Source organism: Cylas formicarius, unplaced genomic scaffold (assembly GCF_029955315.1).
Source record: "Cylas formicarius isolate icCylForm1 unplaced genomic scaffold, icCylForm1.1 PGA_scaffold_1__22_contigs__length_36826433, whole genome shotgun sequence".
In the NCBI taxonomy this organism is placed as follows: domain Eukaryota; kingdom Metazoa; phylum Arthropoda; class Insecta; order Coleoptera; family Brentidae; genus Cylas; species Cylas formicarius.
Genome location: NW_026844264.1, coordinates 12,742,901 through 12,767,250, shown reverse-complemented (window position 1 = coordinate 12,767,250; position 24,350 = coordinate 12,742,901). Strand labels below are relative to the sequence as shown.

Here is a 24,350-nt window from a genome sequence, read left to right as displayed (position 1 = left end):
ATGAATCACGGAGTAATACATTTCCTCAAATGTCAGTACAGGAAAATTCTTTTTATGAAGATATTGGAGACAAATGACAAAAATAAAGCCTTTTCTATAGATCTCTTGGACGCCGCAAATTACATACGTATGGCGTGGCAAACGATTACTAGAGAAACCATTGTCAATTGCTTCAAGCATGGAGGATTTTTAACAAAGGAACCTGAATATGGCTCAGATGACATCTTCCACTTAACCAGTGGCTGTACAAACATCAACTAGGCCCAGAATTCAGCTGCGGCGGTAGTGTCTAATGGAAGAACACGTTGGAAATAGATTTAATGACTTTGGTTTTAGCGACTATGTTAAGCATTGACAGTGATATTGTAACTGACTGACGATCAAATTGTAGAGTCTGTAACTTCAAACGCGATATTGAGTGATGATGAAGAAAAAGAAAATCTTGATAATTCGGCGAAAACTTGTAATGATGATGACAATCCGATCCCTGCCGAAATGAAAAAAAAAAAAAACTATCGGAAACGCTTGATTTTCTGGAATGGCGCGAAGAACCTGACGATATCTTGTCACTTTAAAAATCATGTGAACAATGTTTATGTCCCTAGTAGATACGTACAAAAAAAATTACAGATGTTATGATGTAAGTTTACATTTTTTATTTTTTGTTAATAATGTATAATAATATAATATGTATTTGGACTCAAAATTAAGAATGTACGCAATAATTTAAAAAAATAAATTTAAAACTTATTAGTACCTAGCTATGCTTATTGATTCCATTCAAGAAATCAAATCAATCAAAATTAATGGAAAGCTAAAAACAACATATGTATATACCGGGTGGCCCATTAATAAAGGACGCCGGCCATATCTCAGAAACCGTTAGTCCTACAACTTAGAAAAAAATATTTATAGGTAAATCGGCCAAGAGAAAAAGCTGGAAATTATTTCAAGTTCATAAAATGGCCGCTAGGGGAAGCAACCTCTACTGTAAAATAGAAAAAACGGGTTTTCTCAAAAATATTCCAAATTAAACTATATAGAAATTAGTTTTAACATAATCTACTTTAGATAAGGAAACTGTTTGGTTTGAACAATTTTTTTCTATCTAGTCAAATTAAGGGTGGGGGAAGGGTCAAATATTGGTTTAGAAAAAGGTGAATAACTTTTTTTTTTTGATAATCCGATTTCGACGAACTTAGTTTAGTTTACTAGAGAAACCATTGCCAATTGCATGAAGGATAGAGGATTTTTAAGATTGGAACCAGTGGTTGGGAAAACATCAAGTAGACCCAGAATAGAAGACCACTTTAAACTTTATAACCAGATTTAATGACTGTTAGCGATGACAACACTGACACTCACTGATGATCAAATTGAAGCGCCTGTAACTTCAAACAAGATGTTGAGTGAAAAGAAAGAAGATCTTCATAATTCGTAATGATAATGTAATGATGGGGACGTTCCAACTCTTGCCGAAATGACAAGAAACTGTCACAAACGCGTAATTTTCTGAAAATTACAGATTTTATGCATTTAATCAATTCTTCTACCAACGAAAAATGCGAGAATCTATAGAAATCTATAAGCAACCTAACAATCTTAACCGCAACTCTGGTCTTTACCTATCACCCATATGGGAATCAGTCATCCGAGAAGATGTGAATGCCCCTTATTTAGCTGCGCCCCCTCAAAGAATATATAAGCAGGTACAGAGTAAAATACGAGCCAATTTCAGTTAAGCTCTGAAGAAGCCAACACGATGATTGGCAAAACGTTAGCAAGTTCGACTCAGGAGGAATGCAGAAGTTTTTTAAATAGTAACACATGTATGTACTTTGCACATATTTTATATGTATTATACAACAAACCAGTTTCAGAACATTATACTCGTTCGTTACTCTATTTATAATTTTGATAGCTTAATGAAATACGTAGATGCACGACATTTTGTCACTCTACATCGAATAAAATGCATCCACACTTTTAAAAAGTCAAAAATCTTATTCTGTATGTATTAATCCTTTGAAAACTGCAACGATGCTTAGCACTGGCAACATTGTCTCAGCTCGCCAAGACATTGTCATTACTTTAAAAGGTAAAAAATGTTATCTACCTTGATTACATATCTCTGCGATAAACTATACAACTAGAAAACCAGGACTGAAAATTTTTGATTGGACTCAGATCTCGTAAGCGAAGATTTATTAGAGTTTATTTTATATGAATTATCAAAGGACAAAAGGTAAAACGTGCGTTCTCCTTTTGCAATAGTCTCGCGTCCGTTATAACGGGTAGGCTAGAGATTTCCGTGCCAAAACCCATTTAATACAGGGACCAAGCTCCCTTCGACGACCCCCCAAACGAACTCCGAAAACTAAACGAAACGCCATGCGACTATATAACCCTTTTCGGGAACATCGGATAAACACTCGTCGTATCTGGACAACGTACCGCCCTTACAATGTTAACGCCCAAACTATTACGAGATAAACAAGGTGAAAAGAGACAACGGTGCCAAAACACATGTGAATAACGGACCCTTAATCAGGGTCTATTTTAATTAAATTGTACGAGTAAACCGAACCGGGGGGGTGCGGATAAAATTTAGAATAATTAGAAAGCGGCGACCAGCACAAGTCCACTAATTTTACTTAACTATAACAACAAAAACTAGCGCGCTTCGCAATTATTTCGTTACACTGGCCTGTCATTCGAAATGATCCGATGCGTGGGTCACACTTTTCAGAATAAATTCCTAGTTTATATATATATATATATATATATATATATATATATATATATATATATATATATATATATATATATATATATATATATATATATATATATATATATATATATATATATATATATATATATATATATATATATATATATATATATATATATATATATATATATATATATATATATATATATATATACAAAACGAGAATGATATTAAATTAACATTGATGACTCATGACTCATAAGAAAATTTCAGAAAATACATAATTTTTAACTACTCTTTTAAATACATTTAAATAATTTTTCCTACACCTTAATACTTTGGAAGCTGACTAAACTCTTATAAGCTTCAAAGCTTCAAGCTTTTGTTTCAAATAGTGCTTGACATTTTAACATTAATTCGTTAATTTGATCGACATTAAACAAGAGTATTCTTTTTTTTAAGTTAGAACCTCCAGCTACCCAAGCAATATTTTTTAGGTGTTTGTTTTTTTGTTTTAGGGGTATAGAACTTTGAAATTCAATAAAACAAAGATGACTTTTTCAAACTGATATGAAATTTACTTTATTCGAAAGATAATCTTATCGCATTATAATTGAAACATGACTTCTAGCATATAACAGCCACGGCTGGTTTGTATCAGGAGGTTCAATTTTCAATGATTTTTTCCAAAGTTTGTGGCCCCATATCGGCAATACCGTGGCGAATGTTGTCCTCGAAACGGTCAATGGACTTCATATATCTCTAGAGAAAATAGTCTGGCGGCGTTGAATCGCACGCTCTTGGAGGCCAATTCACACTCCCGAAACCAAACCAAACGTTTCCTCCAATAAATCAATTGTTGCACGAGCTGTGTAATCATGGCTCCATAGCAGTAACCATTGACTGTAACGTTCTAGCCAGCAGCGTTTTTAAAGAAGTCGGGACCAATTATACCACTAGCCCATAAAAAACACCAAACAATCAGTTTTTGTGGATATAACGAAGACTGAACATACACTTGAGGATTATGATCATTCTGAATACGGCAGTTCTGATGATTGACGTATCCATTCAACCAGAAGCGAGCTGCATGGCTAAACATAATTCGCTTATTAAAATCTGGATCGACGACAATCTCGTTTTGGACCCATTCGCCGAATCTGCAGCTTCCTAGGTGATCCTGGAAGAGTTGTAGTTTGTAATGACGCAAACCGATATCTTTCCGCAAAATCTTCTATAAAGTGGATGAACGATGGTGAATAGTGATTCGAGTCTTCCTCTACATTACGCTCTACAATGACTTCTTCTGTACGCATCTGTGAATGCGTAGTATCATTTAGAGTAAACGTTCCATATCCAATGTATTGCTCTGATCGACGATTATATTCAGCGCAAAATGGACGAAGAACCAAGATTTTCAAAATAAATTTGCACAATTTGGAAGCCTTGTTCAGGCGTCAGTCTATTCCTATTGACATGCCAAAGCAAAATGAACACTTGACAGCTGACAAAATGGCCGCCATTTAAAAAAGTGTTGCTAACTTAAAGTTCTATACCTCCGGAAAAAACACTATTTACAATGTGTTAAAAGACGCTATATACAAGTGGCTCTCATATTATTACATTTTAATGAAATTATGCCCAGTACTTTAAAAGTTGTTAAAGGAAAATTAAACCATGAAAAAAAAAATGTTTTCATATTACATTCAATAGATATTAAAATATTTACGGGCACTTAAGACCCTGCTCCAGTTAAAGGCAATATTACTTGTTATATAACAAAAGCTCACTCAACAGGCGACATGTCCAGACGTCCGCATGGCTTTCGTGGACTATCTAACAAGTGACGACAATGTCATGTTGCTCGTTTGTAAAATCAAAATAATGCAATAACGGTATATTATGGAACAAGTTTCATAAACACGAGTATTTAATAAACCAGTGATTGAAAAGTTTATCAGCGTGTTGAATTTTTTCTAGAATCATTAGTCTTTTGAAAATTGACTGCTGAGTGATATGACCACCATAACTGATAACCGTGAAAATACCAACCGTGCCTAAAATCTAAAGAAAACACCCGATTGGTCCCACACCGGTGACTAAAGTACCCAAGTGGTTCGGGACTGCGCTTTCTATGCATAAGTTGGTATTTTGGAGTTGGGAATCGAAAAATTTCTTTACAAGTAGTTCATAACGTTCACAGCACGAAATCGCCCGTCTATTTTCCCGGATTTATCACAAGATGAAAACTAAACATCAAATAAAATGATAAACGTGACGGCGTTCCGTTCGGATATACGCGATAAAAGACGATTTTCGTAAGTAAACACTTTCGCGAAACAGATAAGAATGTTTATAAAGGAAAAGCTGTCGCTGATAACGACTGATACGCACTTCCAGCATATATTTATAGATTGAGAGGTTATAGGAAACGTCTGAAAATATCTTGAACGTCGATCAACACGCATCTGGTTACTTTCGAAAATCGATTGCGGTAGATCCTATGAGATCGCCATTGGTACAGACATGATCAGCGTCGGAAAAAAAATTTTTTTTTGGTCTGTCCGTTCTCCGTTCTCGTCTTTTGGTTCTTCCTGAATAGCTTTCGAACCGTTGGAGCTACAAAATTTAAATTTGACTCCTTTCTAAGCATCCACAAGACATATAAGTTTGTAAGAAATGACCTCGATCCGACGCAGACATCCATCTTTTTTTGGTGATTTTCGAAAGTTTTTTGGACATTGCTAGGAAACACGATAAGTGTCCGAAATTTGAAACAATCTTCTTCATATTTGGCACTTACCAGAAGATGCAGAAGATACCGCTCCATAAACTTTTATCCTTGACAATTTTTCAAAAATATACAGAGTGCGCCACAAATTAAAAAAAAAACTGAACAATGGGTCCCCCTATTCTTGAAAATTGGTTATAACTAAAAGATTAAGATTCAGATGTGACTTAATTTTAGATTGAGATATAGCTCGCACAGACAGCTAAAACTTTTGTATTTAAGGTTTTCACCTATTTTACAGGGTGTTTCCGATATTCCGTGCTAAATAAGAAATATGTTAAGTGCCCTAAATTTGCAGATATCAACTTCAAATTCAGCAGAGAAGTAAAAGTCCGTGTCCACATTTAAACAGTAGAAATTGGGTGAAATTAAGTTTTACCAAGTATTTAAAAAAATATATATTTTTTTGGTAATGTTGGCTTCCAGAAAAATATGTCTTCCTCCATAATCGTTCAGCCGATCGGCAAAATTATTTAACCAGAAGACAAGGAAGATTCAGTGCAATAACATTTATTTCAGGCATTTTTTCGATTATATACAGGGTTTTCAAATTATAGGCAAAAATCTAAAATACCTAGATAATTGTTCCTTTACGGAGTAAATTATTAACCGCATAATGGGTGTCATGGGTCGCATCAAGAGTTACAATTTTTGTATTTGCGGTTTTCGTCTATCACATACGCTGCTCGGGATATTTGAACAAATCCATATTAAAATCGCTATTTCGGGGGCACTGCCAAGGCGCGATGACGTCATTGATTATTACGGCGCACTGCATGGTTTCAGAAAAAACTTATTTTCTCGAAAACCATTTACTATTTTGGAAAACTCTTGGACCAGAAAACGTGGAAGATCCAGGGCTATAACCTCCATTTGCGGATTTTTTTCAATTTTGTACAGGGTGTGTCAATTATGGGTAAAAAATGTAAAAGACACTGAAAATTGCCGTTTTCGTGGATAAATTATTAGCTGTAAATGAAAAAATATAAAACATGGGATAATTTGGTTTACACAGTCTCGAACATTGTGTCGAGAGAGAGAGAGAGTTTCATGTTTCGTCTATCATACAGGATGCGCGAGATACTCGGAATAATATAATTGGAAATCGTTATTACCTGTACAAATTTTTATATTTGTCGTGACTTTGAAATTCTGAGATAAGTAAAAGACGCTTTATACAGAGCGTGAACACAATATAATTACATCGACTTTGCGAAAGTTCCACAGTGGTCCGCAGGAGCACGATAGAAAAACAATGCGTCCCTCTAGGACAACGAAACGCGAAGCGACTTCGTTTGAAAATAAAAAGTTGATACGCGCTACTTGACCCGCCCAGTGACGATTTTTCGAAAGTAATCTTGTTTAAATAGCATTAGCTTAAACGTCCGTCTGCGATCATAAAAAAAAACTTCTCGTTAACTAAATGACAAAATTTAATCCATGAAAAAACTTTTCATGACAAATTAGACGTGCATAAAAAAAATTGCCAAAAATAGATTCTATAATGAGATAGATAGATCTCGATCCAACCGCACCTTTGCCTTCAGGAATATTCAGCTTCCACTCAACCAACTATCCTCGTAACAAATCAAAGGAAACTCTTCTTTCCGTTAAATAATTAACTCGCAACAAACGCGAACCAATACACCCTCCACCACACAGCTCCCGCTTCTGCGTCGCATTTCGTTCGTTCGAATGTGCAGCGCGCAATTTTCGCAGGCATAAATTTCATCCACTTTCCTTATTTTCCGGGCTGCAGATAGGGGAGCACCGTCGACGTCTACGTGGAGGTCCCTGAGGACGGGCGGCAGCGCCACCTACGCCTCCTCCGCCGCCGCCGTCGTCGTCGTCGTCGTCTCGTCTTCCATATAAACAACATAAACGAAGATGCACCTCCATTAATGGGCGCAATCAGCGGCGAACAGCGAAAGCTCCGGTGAATAATAAACTGACAACCGCGGGGCTGCATGCTACCGCGCCGTGTTCCAGTTCATGCGAAAATTAAACGGCTTAGGAAAAGTTATTTATGAATCGTTCCGCGTTCCGGTTAACGCCCCAATTTGGCGATGGAAGTGTAACTAGACTCATTACGGCCATTAAGTAATACCCCTTGCGCTGCGGGCGAGAAGATATCCTTCACCGCGGTGCAAGCAAACTTCTAATTGGTTTTTGAATTTTCGATAGCCTTCTCTCTGCTCTTTTCGCCTACGCCGAAATTACGAAATATGGGAACCGGAAGTACCGGAATATTAATTGGACGGGGCTTCTCCATTTTTGGTAACGCTACGATGACGAGAAATCGTCCAGAAGAACGGAGTGAACGGAGAACTGCTTCAAAGGAAATAAAAATAATGATATGCTTATGTAGTAGACAATGCTAATTACAAATAAAAAATAATACATAACGTTCTAAGTACAGGGTGCCCCATTATAAATGACTAAATACATAATTTCATTAATATTGATCCAACGATGAAGTTTAAATTATCAAAGTTGGAGCATTTTTCCTAAACCTTCGGATTTTGCAATCAAAAATATAAAACAAAAATTTTATTTGGCAAATTTTGACATTTTTTAAAAATTGAATACCCTGTATGTGTTAATAGAGTGCTTTTTTTCTCTTGATTTGAACATTTTTTCGGTATTTTTAAAATATAACCAGAATCTACTGCTCACATGGAGTATAGGAGATTAAATCTTCATAGAGTGATTCCACGTTTAAAAAAAAACATTTTATAACCCTTACAGTAGGTTCAAAATTAGAGGCCTAATCCAAAGAAAAAAAAGGTGTGTATTTTAATCACTAGCATTAAAGTTAAAATCAAAATGCATTCATCTGAATTGCAGAAACAAAACAAAAACAAAAGACTGCATACCGGATATGAATTTAAGAAAAAGTAAAATATAGCGGATTTTAAAGACACACAAAATGCAAGCGTATAAGTTGCCCAAAGTTCAACATCTTACGGGTAAAGATGGAGACATCTTGACTTTTTCCATATCAGGTTAGAACGAATTCAAGAACCACCTAATTTATATTAGATATTATTATAGATTACATAAAATATTAGATAAAATGAGCGATATTTCAAAATCTGTCAAAAATAAACAACTCATATATATGTGAAATAAAAAAAAACGCTATCGATTGACACATTCAAATCCAGGGTGTTCACTTTTTAAATAACGACATGTCAAAATTAGACAGAGAAAATTTATATTTTATATTTTCATTGCAGAATCGCAAGGTTTAGCAAACATGCGCCAACTTTGGTAATTTAAACTTCATCGTAAGATCAATATTACAACAAAGTTATCCATTTAGTAATTTATGTTTTTTATGCATATTCCTCATCTACTTTACTGTAAAAATAAAAGCCTGAAAGCATTTTACTACAACTTCAAAGTGTCAAGAACGAGAAAGAAATTTCGAATTTTCCGTTCCACTAAACTCTTTGCACTATTTCATCAACTCCATGTTCGTAAACAGTACTTAGATGACGTACTTTCAACATGATTCATTAGATGTTTCATAAATCTAAAGGTAGATGGAGCTCGAGTCATATAAATTCAAATTCAAAAAATAGTTAAATTTTAAAATTATTGAACCGTAATTCAGTGTCTACTTAAAATATTAACCAAAACAGACTCATTTTATTAGTTTGATCATAGAAACAAGAATTTATGAGGTAATTAGACTAAATCATTTATTGCGACAAAGAAAAAAAGAATTTGTAGATAAATTTCAGAAATGGACATGACACATACATAAAAAATATAATGATATAATATAATGATCGTATAATTAATACAAAAATTTTATTATTAGATTAATAATTAATCACCAATGAGAACAAACAATACAAGATATAAAAAAATAGAATAATCAATAAGTGACTAATGCTAATTCATTGATAATAGATAATATAAAAAAATACAGCAAACAAATACTACTTTGAATTTGACACACAAATCTTATATCCAAATCTTAGACTTTTTATTTTTAACATTCTGGACCTTTTTTTGTTATATATCCTTATCGTTTACTTTTTGTTCAATATGCATTTATATTTATTAAGTTATTTATCCACCGACAGAATAAATTTTTACTCACAAGACATCTGAGAAGAACAGTATAGGTGTGCCATCACTGGAGGGCAATTTTCTCATGTAAAAATAAGACCTCGACTCTGCTTCATTTCGAAGCTCCAGGAAGTTAATAGTACATTATGCAACAAGTGCGGTAAACGGCATTTGACTCACGAGTTTATTGGACATGAGCGGAGCGAGTGTTTAATAAACTTAAAAACGTGTTGCATACTATACTTTTTCTACGACCGTTAGTTTTTGGGTACATTTTCGCCAAACAACACGAATACATTCACTGGCATGACTGTCAGAATTGACAAACCTCAACATTCAAGGCGTGGGAAATATCTCTCCGAAAACATCCGATTGCTCCAAAACCGGTGCGGTAAATCCCCGGAAATGTCCGAATTGGTTCGAATCCGTGGAAAACGTGGTAAAGTCACGCTTCCCGCACGATAGATTGGTATGTAATTATGTATTTTACAGACGGGAGTAGAAAAACAGTTTTAACTATCTTGGTTCCTTAATTACAAAATACGGAAGAAAAAATCTATTACTAAAACAACGAAACTCCGTCTAGTTGATGCTCTAATCTACAACATTGAAACCTATACAGTGGAAACATGGACTTTATAAACAAAACAGATAAAAACCGAATAAAGGCTTTCGAAATGTGGATTTATAGACGACTCTCGTCTAACTAACGTATCCCTATTATAAGAAATCGGTCCCCGTTTAAGGCTCCTAACCAGAGTAAACCGGATGTATCTGCAGTACCTGGGGCATATAGCTAGAAAATCAGGAACAATGGAATGGATCATAGAAGGCAAAAGTAGAAGGCAAATGCCCAAGAGGCAGATCTCCAACTGGATGGATACACCAAACAAAACCCTTAATAAATACAAGACTGCATGATACCGAAAGGATTCCACAAGATAGGCAAGCATGAAATCCACTGCTGAATCAAATATGAATGGTGTCATCACATCGTTTGGAAGGAGGATGACCTAAAGGGCAACCACTAGAACTGAAATGTCCCCGACGGCGCCGATGTTTGAGACATTTGGGAAGCAGATGAAAGTCGCCTCTATTGACTACAATTACCTGGACATTATGATGCACTCTACATGTATAAAATAGGCCTTGCGGGCGACGATGATTGCAAGGTGTGAATTGAAGATGAAGAAAGCGCGTACTGTGACTACACCCGCCAGTGGGAAAGAAGTATTCCGATACTCAAATCTGGGAACTGACAACCTAGAACTAGCCTGAAGAAGGTACAGCGCTTGGTTGAAGGTGGAAAATGTCTCTGGCAGTGCAAAAACTGAGATTGGTTTAACAAAATAAATTTGGGTTATTTCCGCAAATCTTCCAAGTAGAAGCCTGCGTAACCGAGTTTCCTAAATTCGTTCACTAATACATCGGCAAAACGACGCAAAATTTTATGAAATAAATAAAGTGGCACATTAGCGCACCAAAGCAAATAATTATTAACCGCCTTTTCCCCCTCCTCATTCTCGTTATTAATATAACGAATAGCGTGCGTGCAGTTTGAAACATTGGCAGGGCCTGGCAAAGGCTTTCGTGTTCGATAATAACAGCAAGATTTTTTCCACGGAATTGTAAAATGAACTATCATGCACTTCAATTCTGTTTCCCCGCAATTTTGCGTCACTTTAAATTTTCTAAAATCAGTTTCTAACTAGAATTTTTTACGAGTTTCCGAATATAAATACTTGAAATAAAACTTAGAGACTTTGACTGAGAAAAATTTTTGAAACATAAAAGGAAGGCTCCATAATCTCCATAATAAACTGAATTAAAAATTGCATATAATAATAATAGCCTAAAATAGTATATTATGCAACAAGTGCGGTAAACGGCATTTGACTCACGAGTTTATTTGACAAGTGCGGAGCGTAGCGGAGCGAGTTTTTAATAAACGAGTGAGTTAAAAAGTTTACCGAACGTGTTGCATACTACACTTTTTCTACGACCGTTAGTTTTTAGGTACATTTTCGCAAAACACGAATACATTCACTGACATGACCGTCAGAATTGACAAACGTCAAAATTCAAAGCAAAAACATCCGATTGCTCCCAAATCCGTGCGGTAAAATCCCGGAAATGTCCGAAGTGGCTCGGATTCATGAGAAACGAAACTGACGTGGTAAAATGACGCTTCCCGCACGCTAGATCGGTGGGTGTTTAGGTATTTTACAGACGGGAGTAGAAAAAATATATTACACTAAACAAATTCCACAGGCTACGTTTCGCTAATCGTCCTCATGGTTTTTTTAGGGCTTAACTGAAACAGTTAAAAACTTAAGTGAAACTATTTCAGTTCAGTTCTGAAGAGGGCAACTACGTACCTTGTACCGGTATTTTTGGTTTTTATAAATGACTTTATCCCTGGATTGGGTGCAAAATCAGTGCTCAGTGTTGGTGATACAAATTGTTACCTTTTGAAGGCGATAGTCAGTAATGTAGAGGTTTAATATCTAAGGCTCAAAAATGCTCTTTCCACATGCAAATATGGTAACACTGTGGAACCAACATCATTTTAGTTCACAAGCTCGCGTTTAAGTTACCTTTATATCTAATCAATATATTTATATTTAAATATATTTCTAGTTCGATGAACCATCTTAGCTACTAATACTGGCTTGGGGTCCGCATATGAAAATAGTATTTGGACTTCAGCATAAAGTTATCGAGAATATATTTAGTATAAAATATTGTGAAATTTTTAAACAGCATCGGTTATTAATAATGGTATTCATTTATCAGTATTTCTCTTACATTAACACAAAGAACAGCGATTTTCGTTTTGTAGACCAGTTGCACAATATGAATACAAAGCACGTTAACATACATGCAGATTTTCCCAAACTTAAGAGCGACAGAATTTCTTTTAATTATTATGGCCCATTGTTATACATGCCTTGCCGACTAGAGTGAAAGACATGAGCAGTTTTGCTGAACTACATAAAACAAATTTTACTAGATAATGCTGTTAACTCAATTGACGAGTTTTTTCATCTGAGTCGAGGGACATTCACGAGATTTCGTAAAGTTGGATTGAATATTATTATAAATTTTATTTCATTTATTTGTAAACCTTTTTATTGTAATTCGTTTTTAAAGTGTGTTTTGTTTTTCAATTTAGTAATATTGTTTTTAACATATCTATCTACCTATCAAGCGGTAATAAATTGTAAATATAAGCTGAGTGATATGTAAAACATCCATTAACAGAAGTGGTGTTATAGTAGATATGGAAGAATAATGCGGTTCAAGTCTAGGTTTTTGCGATACGTCATTGACAAAAGATAGTTCTTATAATAATATAATTTTGTTCGCAAAAGTACCGTAATGAATTTCACGTCTCATATCCATCTTCAACTAGCTGTGTTCCGAATAGTTCTAGTAACACGTTCCGATAGACTTAATTTAATTTTCCTGATATTTGAATTTGTACAAGAGTTTGAAGAGACTATAGGCTATCAGTATGCTTTGAGGAACCCAAGAAGGTATCCAGCTTCAAACATATATTTTTAGAGAACTGAGAAAATGAATTGGTGTCTTGCCTACAATAGCTTTATTTTATAGAAGCACTTTATTCCATTAGTAGTGACCGTCTATTAGTAAGGTAGTTGTTTTTACAGAATTAAAGTTTAATCAGTTTCTCATGTACAAATTTGAGAATCATCGGCATACAAGCGAAAATGACAAGATAATACTACTCCTCCGGCAGAACAGTGACATAAGAACAAAACATTTTGGAAATTGAGTTAAGTCCATCATTAATCCTGAAATGGTTTAATTTCATTTTTAGGCGATATTTTTTTTCTCACTGTGCTACCTGACAATCTGATACTTTATAGAAAATAAAAAAATTAAGGCTTTAGTGCAATAGCGGCTTAGCTTTTTTGGGAAAAACGCGTGTATAGCTTTTGTAGAGCATAAAATTTCCTACAAAAAGTTCCTATGCGTACATTCTCCCGACCAACAGCTTTTAAGTTATAAAGCTGTGAAAACAAATGTTCATTATAATTGATATCAAATCATTTTTAAATTAGGATTTATTATTTTTACATTAAAAATCAATTAATTATAAACAAAAGAACCCTTTATTTGAGTTATTATATGATTCAAGTTTCTAATTTCCAAAATAACTTTGCAATCAAATAGAGAAAATTATAATTCAATTATTAAAAAAACATTAATTATAATTAAACAATAATTAATTATAGACATTTAGAAAATATTCATATTTGTAATCCAGTGACCACTCTAAAAATTAATTAATAAATAATCATATGTAGAGGTGTAATTTTTTATGTTATTTTTGAGTTGACTCAACAGAAACTCCAAAATAACATAAAAAATTACATTTCTACATACCATTATTTATTAATTAAAATTTATATTCGTTCACTAAATTTTAGAGTGGTCACTGGATTACAAATATGTCTATAATTGTTTATAATTTAATTATAATTAATATTTTTTCAATAATTGACTTTTAATTTTCTCTATTTGATTCCGAAATTATTTTGGAAATTAGAAACTTGAATCATATAATAACTCAAATAAAGCGTTCTTTTGTTTATAATTCATTGTTAGTTAATGTAAAAATAATAAATCCTAATTTAGAAATGATTTGATATCAATTATAATGAACATTTATTTTCAACTTAAAAGCTGTTGGTCGTAGAGAATGTACGTATAGGAACTTTTTGTAGCAAATTTTATGCTCTACAAAAGTTATACACGCGTTTTTCCCAAGCAAGCAAGCAAGCAAACTTTTAGGGATAAATACCAAAATTTTATTTTCGTTTTTTGCTTCTCCTGAAAAATTATGCTTTTTGCAGTTCTGTCACTGTTCCGCCGAAGCAGCAATATGGTAAAAAGTTATCTTATATTATGCGGATGTATCCCCACGAACTTTAGAAGACCAAATACCCCTTTGTATCAAAATAAAAATTGCGCATATTCCTACGAAAACTTACCCTAATACTGCGAGCTTCTAAACGTCTAAATTCCTGAAACAAAAACCAAGTCGTTTGTAAAAATCCACAAACAAAATCAAACGAATTAAACCAGGCACTACATAGACAAACGGAAACGGATATAAGGTGCGAAACGCTTAACTTTTCTACTTTCGCTTAAATAAAAGCGGCTTCGAATGCCGAACGATAAAGCGAAAAACTCCGCGGCATCGGTTTCAAACAACGCGAAAAACCGGAGAGCGAAAAGTTTTCTCCTATTATTGTGAAATATGTGGGCGGTGATGCGCTCGGAAAGATGTAATATATAAAAGTGGGTATTTATGTCCGTCGGTTATTATAATTTTAAATTGCACAGGGTTAGTTCCCGTTCATGCATTTATCACCATAAAAACCCGTCACCCACCCCAGTTATTAAAAAAGTTTTCTTTGATTTCGCTTTTGTCTTGGGGGATACGTAATTTCCGAGTTAAAATTTTAGAATGTGGACGGGATTAAGAACTCACAATAACGGAAAAAATTTACGGAATAATGGGATGCGAGTATCTTATGCAGAGAGAAAATTTAAACATATTTTTGACTTTCATCCAAAAAAACTTGCACAATTACACAATTTGAAACAAATAATAGGTTGCTATCGGTGAATATTATTTAGAGCAGAAAATATGCTATTATCTCATTTGCTTCAGGGGTTCATTTTGATTAAGGGATTATAAGAATGAAGTTCAATTTATGTGTCTGTTAAATAGTGTCCCGGAACGTCACAATAGCAGGAACGACTACATACAGAGTTCTTGCACATTTGACAAACCGCCAAAACCTCAGTGTAAAATTTCCTTCCTTTTTCAAAGCTTCCAAGCCATACTTTGATCAGATAATTTTAATTTTTATTGCTCTTAAAGAAAAAAGAAAATTCACACAAAACAAACGACAAACGACAAAGTAAACTTAAATACAAGACTACAAAATGTTTAAAATATAAACGAAAAGTATATATTTTAAACCCATTTTCTTTCAACCTGGTTAAGCAAATAAAAAAGAGAAAAAGCAAATGAGCCACTGAAAGTGTGCTTTCAATATTTGCTGTAAATAAGGCCATTTTTATTTTTTTTTTAAGAACCCAAAATTAATGTTTGTTTTATTTTGTGTAACATATTAAAACCGAAAAAAACTAACGTAATTGGCAAGTGCTATCGTACGACCTAACTACAAACAAAGGTGGAGATAAAAGCACAAAACTAAGGATGGCCGACAAAATATCATTCTAACACTTAATGTAGGGTCCAAAAAATTTGAGATGAAGTAGTAGACTTAATCCAGAAAAAGAGTTCACAAAATATTTCAAGAAGGATCTTGTAAAATACATGTTTATAAAAATTCCTCTAAAAATACTAAAACATTCGGAAATACCTTAGGACTCCCCGGAAATACTTTGTCCACTAAAATATTCCAGTGGTTTCCCCGCCGGTTTTAGATGGCCAGAGTATTAAATCAGTTAAAACACAAACGATTCTTTCAAAATCGATAAAATCAAAAGATCAATGTCACTGTCAAAATGTAGTCAAGACACTCGTTCAAATTCTGAAGCCTGAAGTTTTGACGCATCATGGTACAATGGTGACCGTTTGACGTTACACTGAGAAACATCAATTTTAACATGTGTGTTGGCTCTCTTGCGGTAATAGCAATGTTTGGTGGGTCGACGCCAAAAAAGATCCTATAACAGGACAGAGCACTGCACGGTTCACCGTACTTCTAGTGAAATAAACACAAACACCAAGATCCCACAATCGATAAAGCAAAAGATTCTTTTTTTCCAGTAGGCTCGACTGGGGTGTACAATTAACTCTAAATGTTCCGTTATTATCGACAGAAAGCCGTCAACGATTTTCAACACGTCCCTGAATGCACATTATACGAGCGAGCTCATTATGCAAACCAGAAAACTGATAACTTAAGCCCCGTAATAAGAGTAATTACGTTAAATTACTTAGCATAAATCTCGGGAGATGATGTGTGGGAGAACTTAGACGGCCATTGTCATGCCGTTTCAACGCATTATCTCGGCGGTGTTAATAACGCATGTCTCTTATTTTATAAACGGAGCAAAACGAAAATGCGACAAGAATCTCCGCCCGCGAGACACTTCGTAAAAGTTCTTGTTTGGTCAAAACGTGTTGTTTTTCCTGGACGTATTGTGATCTACTAACTAACCGTCCACAACCGTCTAAGAAGTATATTCCTCCTTACGGCACGTGCGTAATCGCATCGTTTTCATTTTTGCAAATATCTGAAAGCTGAGACAGTGTTGCCAGTGCTGGACATCGCCGGGGGTTTTTTATGGATAGTGGTAATGTAATATTTTTTCTACTCAAGTCTGTAAAATACCTAATTACACACCGATCTAGTGTACTGGAAGCGTCACTTCGGAAATTTCACGGATTTTACCGGACAGGTTTGAGAGCAATCGGATGTTTTCGGAGATTTTACCGCATTTTTTGAATTTGGACGTTTGTCAATTATGCCGGTGATGTCAGTGAATGTATTCGCGTTGTTTTTACAAACATGTATCCAAAAATAATTTCAAAACTACGTGCTATAAGCTACAATTAAAATCTAGTAGACTAGTTGGTAAATAAAAGGACATTTATAATTTAAGTTTCTCACAGAAATTTTAGATACCGTTCGCATAAACTTTAGTGCTTTTTAAGGTTTTTAAATTAATATCTTGCCAAGACCAATTGTGCCACTTCCAAATATCCATATCTCATCAGTTCAAACAAAACAAAATTGAAGATTAGGATCTATTTTTTCTTGCTTATACGTTCTTGAAAATTTAATCCTCTTAAAAGCAATTACAGTCTTTTTCATTAAATAAACTACTTAATGATCAATTGTAAAAGTTAGTTTTGGTTAGTTTTATAATTGTGTTTATTCCGTTGTTTATATGACATATCCAATAAGACATCTCTCTCTGTCTCGTGTACACGGTTAAAAAGAAACAACAATGGCAAAACCGATCGGGACGATAAAGGAAAAGGTTTAGTGGCAACTAATAGATATTTTGTTTCAATCTGTTATTATTTTTAATTTAATAAATTGTGATTTTTTCGTGACGGTCGAAGAAAAAGTATGCAACAGGTTTGATAAACTCTCACTGGTTTATTAAGCACTCGCTCCGCTCGTGCCAAATAAATTCGTGAGTCAAATGCCGTTTACCGCACTTGTTGCCCAATATACTATTTACGTATTCAAAAGCATAGGAAAATTAAAAACTCCGCTCAATATATGTAAACAAACAAAATACAATAGGGATATGGTGCGTAAAAAATTACTTTTTAAATTTGACGTCAGAATCTAGTGGACTTTTCAACCTCGATTTCACGCGCGTCTTGTACTACGCCTGCTTTCGCTTATTTTTGAGAAATGTGACTTTTTCAAAGTGAATAGGTGTTTTTGGGATTGCTATTACAACGATTGATAGCAAAAATGCCGCAATACTGTCAAGTTTGCAGAGAACTTGACGATAGAATTCCGGACTGCTGTTTCATATAGACGTGTTTCATAGGCAGGTGTTCTTATTTTCTTGTTTGTTTGAGCACTCGGATGAGAGTTGAACTATATCTCTGGTTTCTTTAATTCAATTATTTATAATATAATGATTTACTATTTAATACCATTTACGCAGCCTCAGGTCCCTTCCGAAATGCCTATCATAACAGCAATTTATGAATGACGCATCATGCTGGTCTACCTACAAAGGCGAACCGTTAATTTTTCTTAGTTCTATTTGTTATATTTATTATAATAATAACTGGCAAAGGGACTGTGGTAAGGTCGTAGCTTGTCAAGTTGTTTGTTTTCTCTTTTCGATTTAATACTCTGATGTCAAACAAAAAAATTTTCTTTATTTGGCAAGTAAAAAAAAAATTTTCAACGTAACCCACTTGACGCTCCGTGGCCGACCTTTATAAGGGGTGTTTTCTTCTCGATATATAGAACTTTAAGTTGCAATAAAACAACGATGGATTATTCGCTTGACATGAATTTTATTTATCCGAAAGATAATCTTGTGGCATTACATTTTAAATATGATTTCTGGCATATGACCGCCACGGCTGGCGCGGATGTAGTCCAATCTGGACGTTCAATTTTCGATGACTTTTTCCAACATTTGTGGCCGTATATTGGCAATAACACGGCGAATGTTGTTTCTTCCAAATGGTCAAGCGTTTGTGGCTTATCCTCATAGACCAATGACTTTTCATAGCCCCACAGAAAGTAGTCTAGCGGTGTTAAATCACAAGATCTTGGAGACCAATTCACAGGTCCAAAACGTGAAAATAGGCGGCGATTGTGGCACGAACTGTGTGACATTTTGCGCCGTCTTGTTGAAACCACATCTCCTGGACATCATTGTTATTCAATTCAGGAATGAAAGAGTAATCATAGCCGATCTCCATTGACTGTAACGTTCTGGCCATCATCGTTTTTGAAGTACGGACTAATGATTCCACCAGCCCATAAAGCGCACCAAACAGTCAGTTTTTCTGGATGTAACGGTGTTTCGACATACACTTGAGGATTAGATTCGCTCCAAATGCGGCAGTTTTGTTTGTTGACGTGGCCATTCAACCAGAAGTGCGCTTCACCGCTAAACAAAATTCGCTTATGAAAATCGGGAACAACGGCAACCTCGTTTTGGGCCCATTCGACGAATCTACTTCTTACTTGATGATCGTTTGGCTTCAATTCTTGCACGAGTTGGATTTTGTAATCACGTAAACCAAGATCTTTCCGCAAAATCTTCCATAAAGTGGATGGACACAGACCCAATTCCGGTGCTCTCGAGTCTTCCTCAATGCTACGCTCTACAGCAGCAATAGCTTCTTCTGTGCGCACCGTACGGCGTCTCTGGGGATGCCAGTTATCAATAAGACTAAACGTGGTGCGACAACGTTCCATGGTTAATCGAATTAACTGCTCTGATGGACGATTTTGTCGACGATAAAATCGACGTAGTGCGCGATACGTATGCCGCACCGAACCATTATTTTCGAAACAAAATTGCACTATTTGCAAGCTTTATTCAGGCGTGAATCTATTCACGATGAATTTCCAAACCAAACTGAGAATAACTCACTTGACAGCTGTTAAATCGGTCGCCATCTTGAACAATAATGCCAACTTAAAGTTCTATACATCGAAAAAAAACACCCATTATTATTCGCATTGCCTCCATCACTATAGGTTAAGCTGGAACTGACAAAGCGAACCATTGATTCTTACTTGGCTACGCTTCTAACATTTCTCATAATTAGCTGATTAAAATTGTTGAGCATTGAGAGACTAGAATCTTTCCGATCATGATTCGCTGCGAATTCGTTGAAGAAATTCTAATTTCCCAACAAACCCACCCCTGCAAGTAATAATTTCTTCGCGGAGCGGCAAGAAAATGGAAAAAGAACGGCTACGTGACCCGAACCGTGCAGCCGGACAAATTACGTTACGGAAAGGTCGTGAGTAAAACTTAACCCGAGAGCTCAGATGAATTATTGTAATATACACCCTCAAATTGTGCTTTTACTTTGATAAAATGGTTCGAATGGATAGTCAGATGTTAGTGCAAACCAACAACCGTAACTAATTCTATAATTACTTAAAACGGTTCGAACATTTTAGGCTATTGCTAAGATTAATGAGGTAATAATAGCAACAAATAATATAGCCACAAATTACAAGTAAGTAATAATTAATGGGACCAAACTAACAAAAACTTATTGCTGCAACTCTAACAAAAATATTTTGAAAAGTTAGTCAGTCATGTGATAAAGGCTAGGAAGGAAAAAGACAAACATGTAATACGAAAAAAAAAACAAATATTTCAATATTAATTCTTTAGTTTGTATAACAAAACTTGCTCATTTTAAGAAACAAAAAATTTGAGCACTTTGTATAAATTCTAACAAGAACCTGCTGTCATTTTGCTAGTTTTTTAAAGGAAATAAACTACAAATTTTAATTATTTAAAATTTGTTGATTCTTTCTACTGCTGGAATTTGACATACTGTAAAATTAGTTAACAAATTCACGTTTAAGTTGCCAATATTAGTAAATACTTGTAACGATTTGCGTCATGTCAATTGTTAGTATCTATCCGAATATGGAGAGAAACTCCTTTAAACTGACCGGACCTTAATTTATTGCAATATCCAAATTTGAGTATTATGCACAAGAAAATGGGAACAGTCTATAACTTAAAAGGTTTTTGACGCAGCGATTTGAAATTTGGGTAATTTAATATCAAAACGTGCAATTAAGAAATCAATAAATGCACACCCGGTTTGAAGAAAACTTTTGAATTTTAAATGGAACACCGTATGCATTTCTTCTATTTTTGTATTGAAAATCCTCTTGAGCTAATTTTTTCACGGTTTTTTAAAATCTTTGTTTCAAAATATGGCAAAAAAAGTTTACCACCAACGGGTTATTTGAAAAAACTAGATATTACTCAAAAAATATAAGTTCATTACATTAAATGCAATTGGCTATATTGATCAAAACAAAATTATAGTATAAAAATTTTCTACGAAACAATCGAAGCAACGACAAAAAGTTATAACGGTTTATCCGGTAGTACGTCCCCAGACTTAAGACCGCAAAAAAAATTAATTTCATCACACAGAAAAACGGCCCTTTCGCGCACTAGTTAACTTTTATATTGCTTTTTACGGAAGAGAAAAACACCGGCAATGAACAGAGCCAGATCGGGAAATAAGCCGCCATCCCTTCAACTCAATTAAATCGGGGACGAAATAGGGCCTGGAAAACTCTTCTCAAACGCGCTTGAAAATCATTTATACCACGAGATAACAATAAAATCTAATTCCATTTTATATTTCTGCAAATCAATACTTATTAGCAATTATCATTTCGAACAAACACTCATATGGAAACGTTTTTAAGCCCCAAAATATAAAACAAACACTTTATACAAGGTGGCCACTTTATAACCATTAAAAGTTCAGGATCCATTAGATGCGATAAAAGTTATGTATTTAGTTACTAATGTAACCTGATGTTACCAAACAACTAAATTCTTTGACTTTAGTATTTATTTCCTTCCTAACAATCTTATTTTACAAAAAATAAGTTCAAAAGTTATGTTTACAAAAATTACAAATACAACATGATTGAAAAAGTAGCCGTCCGTTAGGTAAGTAAAGATTTTTATAAACGATTTCAATGAATATTTTTTAACTCAAGGGCAAATAACTCAACGAACTTCGAGAAGTTGGCTTTAGTTGGTTGCTAAAAATTCCGGCACCTTCGCCGAATCTGAATTCATCTATCTTTTCTCTAACATTAAACTGGTTCACTTTTCCAACAAAAATATTAAGCAAATCGCTCTTAACAGAAAATTCCTGGATGCTGGCTAATGGCGTGTTAGAGTGTCGATATTTGACGGCAGCTTGCAAAGTTGAATTGAATGAAACAGCCGGACAATGAATGGATGCTGATAATAAGTTAAAACTGTTTCTACGTCGATCGCCGCTAAAAGTTCATATTACCATTGCAAGTATTTCCTCAATATTACGTATAAATAGATATCGTTCTAAATAAACAGCCTTATTTTTAAAACCTTGTCATCTTATATAAAAAGCAATAATAAATATAAACTACAATCGGTTGACATTATCTCTCCAAATCGACTCAAATATTTTCATTTATGTTGCGCCAGAGAATTTTAATTTAAACTTTTTATTGGAGGATTAAGAAAGCGACAGAATTACGATTACGGCAAATAACAGAATTTAATATTATCGACGGCTTTTATAGCGACGCTGATACGCGATGCAAAAAATGCGCTATTAAAAACGGCTTTCAAATAATTTGTTTTGGCGCCTTTGTATGCAAACGGCGACGAAATCGCGACAAACAAAATTAATAAAATAGCGGAGGCTGAACGCAGTAGCGAAACATTTTAAAAACACGCCACACAAAATATTATAAATATTATACACAAAAATACCTTTTCATAAATTTTTTATTTGTCTAGTTATTTTCGAATAAATTGTTATTGATACTTACATAGAATTAAGTCCATTGGGACCCCTATAAAATCTCTTCGATTCTGTTCCGATTATGTAACATACAGGCCTATACAGACAATTTAAAAATATCTTAAAGGCAATAAAAACTCCACGTATAGGGTATTTCAATTCTCAATTTTTTTTATGCGATGAGATTTGTTAAAAAAAGTTGAAATTAACAAAAAGTGGCAAATTTTGTCAAACAAAAAATGTTTAAAATTGGCAAACTCACAATTTGTTTAGAAATTTGGCCAAAATAAGAAAAAAAATTGCTCTTAAACTTGAAAGAGGTACTTCTTTTCTAAGGATGGGGAAGGAGACAAAGATAAAAGCAATGGCTAATGCACCAGCAAATATGACATTTACAGTACAGTACATATCATAAGAATAATACACGATTGCAAAATTCAAAGCGTGGGAAATATCTCCGAAAATATCCTAAAACCCCTGCGGTAAAATCTCGGTAATTTCCGAAGTGGCTTTTCGTATGCTAGATCGGTGTGTAATTAGGTATTTTAAAGAGTAGTAGAAAAATGAATTTCCGTTACAAAAAAACTCAAAACTATCACAAGAGAAAATAGGAATATCTATAATCTGAACGAAAGTTGAGTAAATGTAGGATATACCGCAGGCAATACGAATTTAAAAAGCGCCAGGAGAGCTTTCATAGAAGGATAGTTTGGAATCAAAGCACACTCGGGAGAAGATAAACGGTTAAAACCTACTCACACTGGTAGCAAAAATAGATTTGTTGGTGGTTACTTACTACCATTACAATCAGAACGGACTGCTGATGTTTTTGAAGACTATTTTCAGCAAGTGCTCGATGTTATTTCAACAGTGTTTTTCATAGTCATCCATTCAAGAAATTCTAAAAAAAAAATACTCATTTCTTAAAAAAAATGCATCATCCCTTGGCTTATTTTAAATAAGAAGCCGTTTCGACAAGATATGCTGAAAAAAAAGCTCCTGGAGATTGTAAATTTGAATAAACCTCTTTGTACGAAATTTGTTGTCGACGAAATCGCTTCAAAACGAAATATAACGGTACTTCGCCTTCCGCTATATCATTGAGAATTAAGCCGCACAGAATTGGTATAAGCTTAAGTAAGAGCGTTTGTAGCAAGGCAAAACATCACTTTTAAAATGAGGAACGTTAAAACCCTCTTGCAGCATGAAATAAAGACAGTGAATCGTGAGAAATAAAGTACGTCGAAAATTTGACTGAAATAGAAGAAAAAATGTGGGAAACTGATAAGATGCTGGAGAATACTGTAGAACCCCTTAGTATTTATCTGGACCCCAACGACTATAGTTTTGGACTACTCGGATCATGATAAAAATTTACAATTTACAAGCATTGGGTATTTTATTGTAAATCGTAGCTTTTTATTTTATTTAATATAGCTTGCAATTTATTTGAACTTTAAGATAGTATATGATTTGTATATGATGTCATTACTCTTTCGCCTTAATAAACTAGATATAAAAGAATTTTATTTCCGAAATTTTTCAGAGGAGTGAAAGGTTTTAGAACAAAGCGGTGCTTTTGGTCTCCAAACAGTAAAATTTTTTAAAGTTGGATCTCCATCTATGTAGCTTATTTACTAGATGTTAAATGATCCACGGTG

At 34.4% G+C, this 24,350-nt stretch overlaps 1 protein-coding gene across 6 annotated transcripts in view; it reads right to left on the bottom strand.

The window, feature by feature from the left end:
* Window positions 1-24,350, bottom strand: part of LOC132697015 (muscleblind-like protein 2a) — a 471,687-nt gene that overhangs the window by 396,820 nt on the left and 50,517 nt on the right. For all 6 annotated transcript variants that reach the window (XM_060662254.1, XM_060662253.1, XM_060662247.1 and 3 more), the window contains exon 2: window positions 14,630-14,662. The gene's annotated coding sequence lies outside the window, so the exon portion shown is untranslated. The remainder of the gene's footprint in view (window positions 1-14,629; window positions 14,663-24,350) is intronic.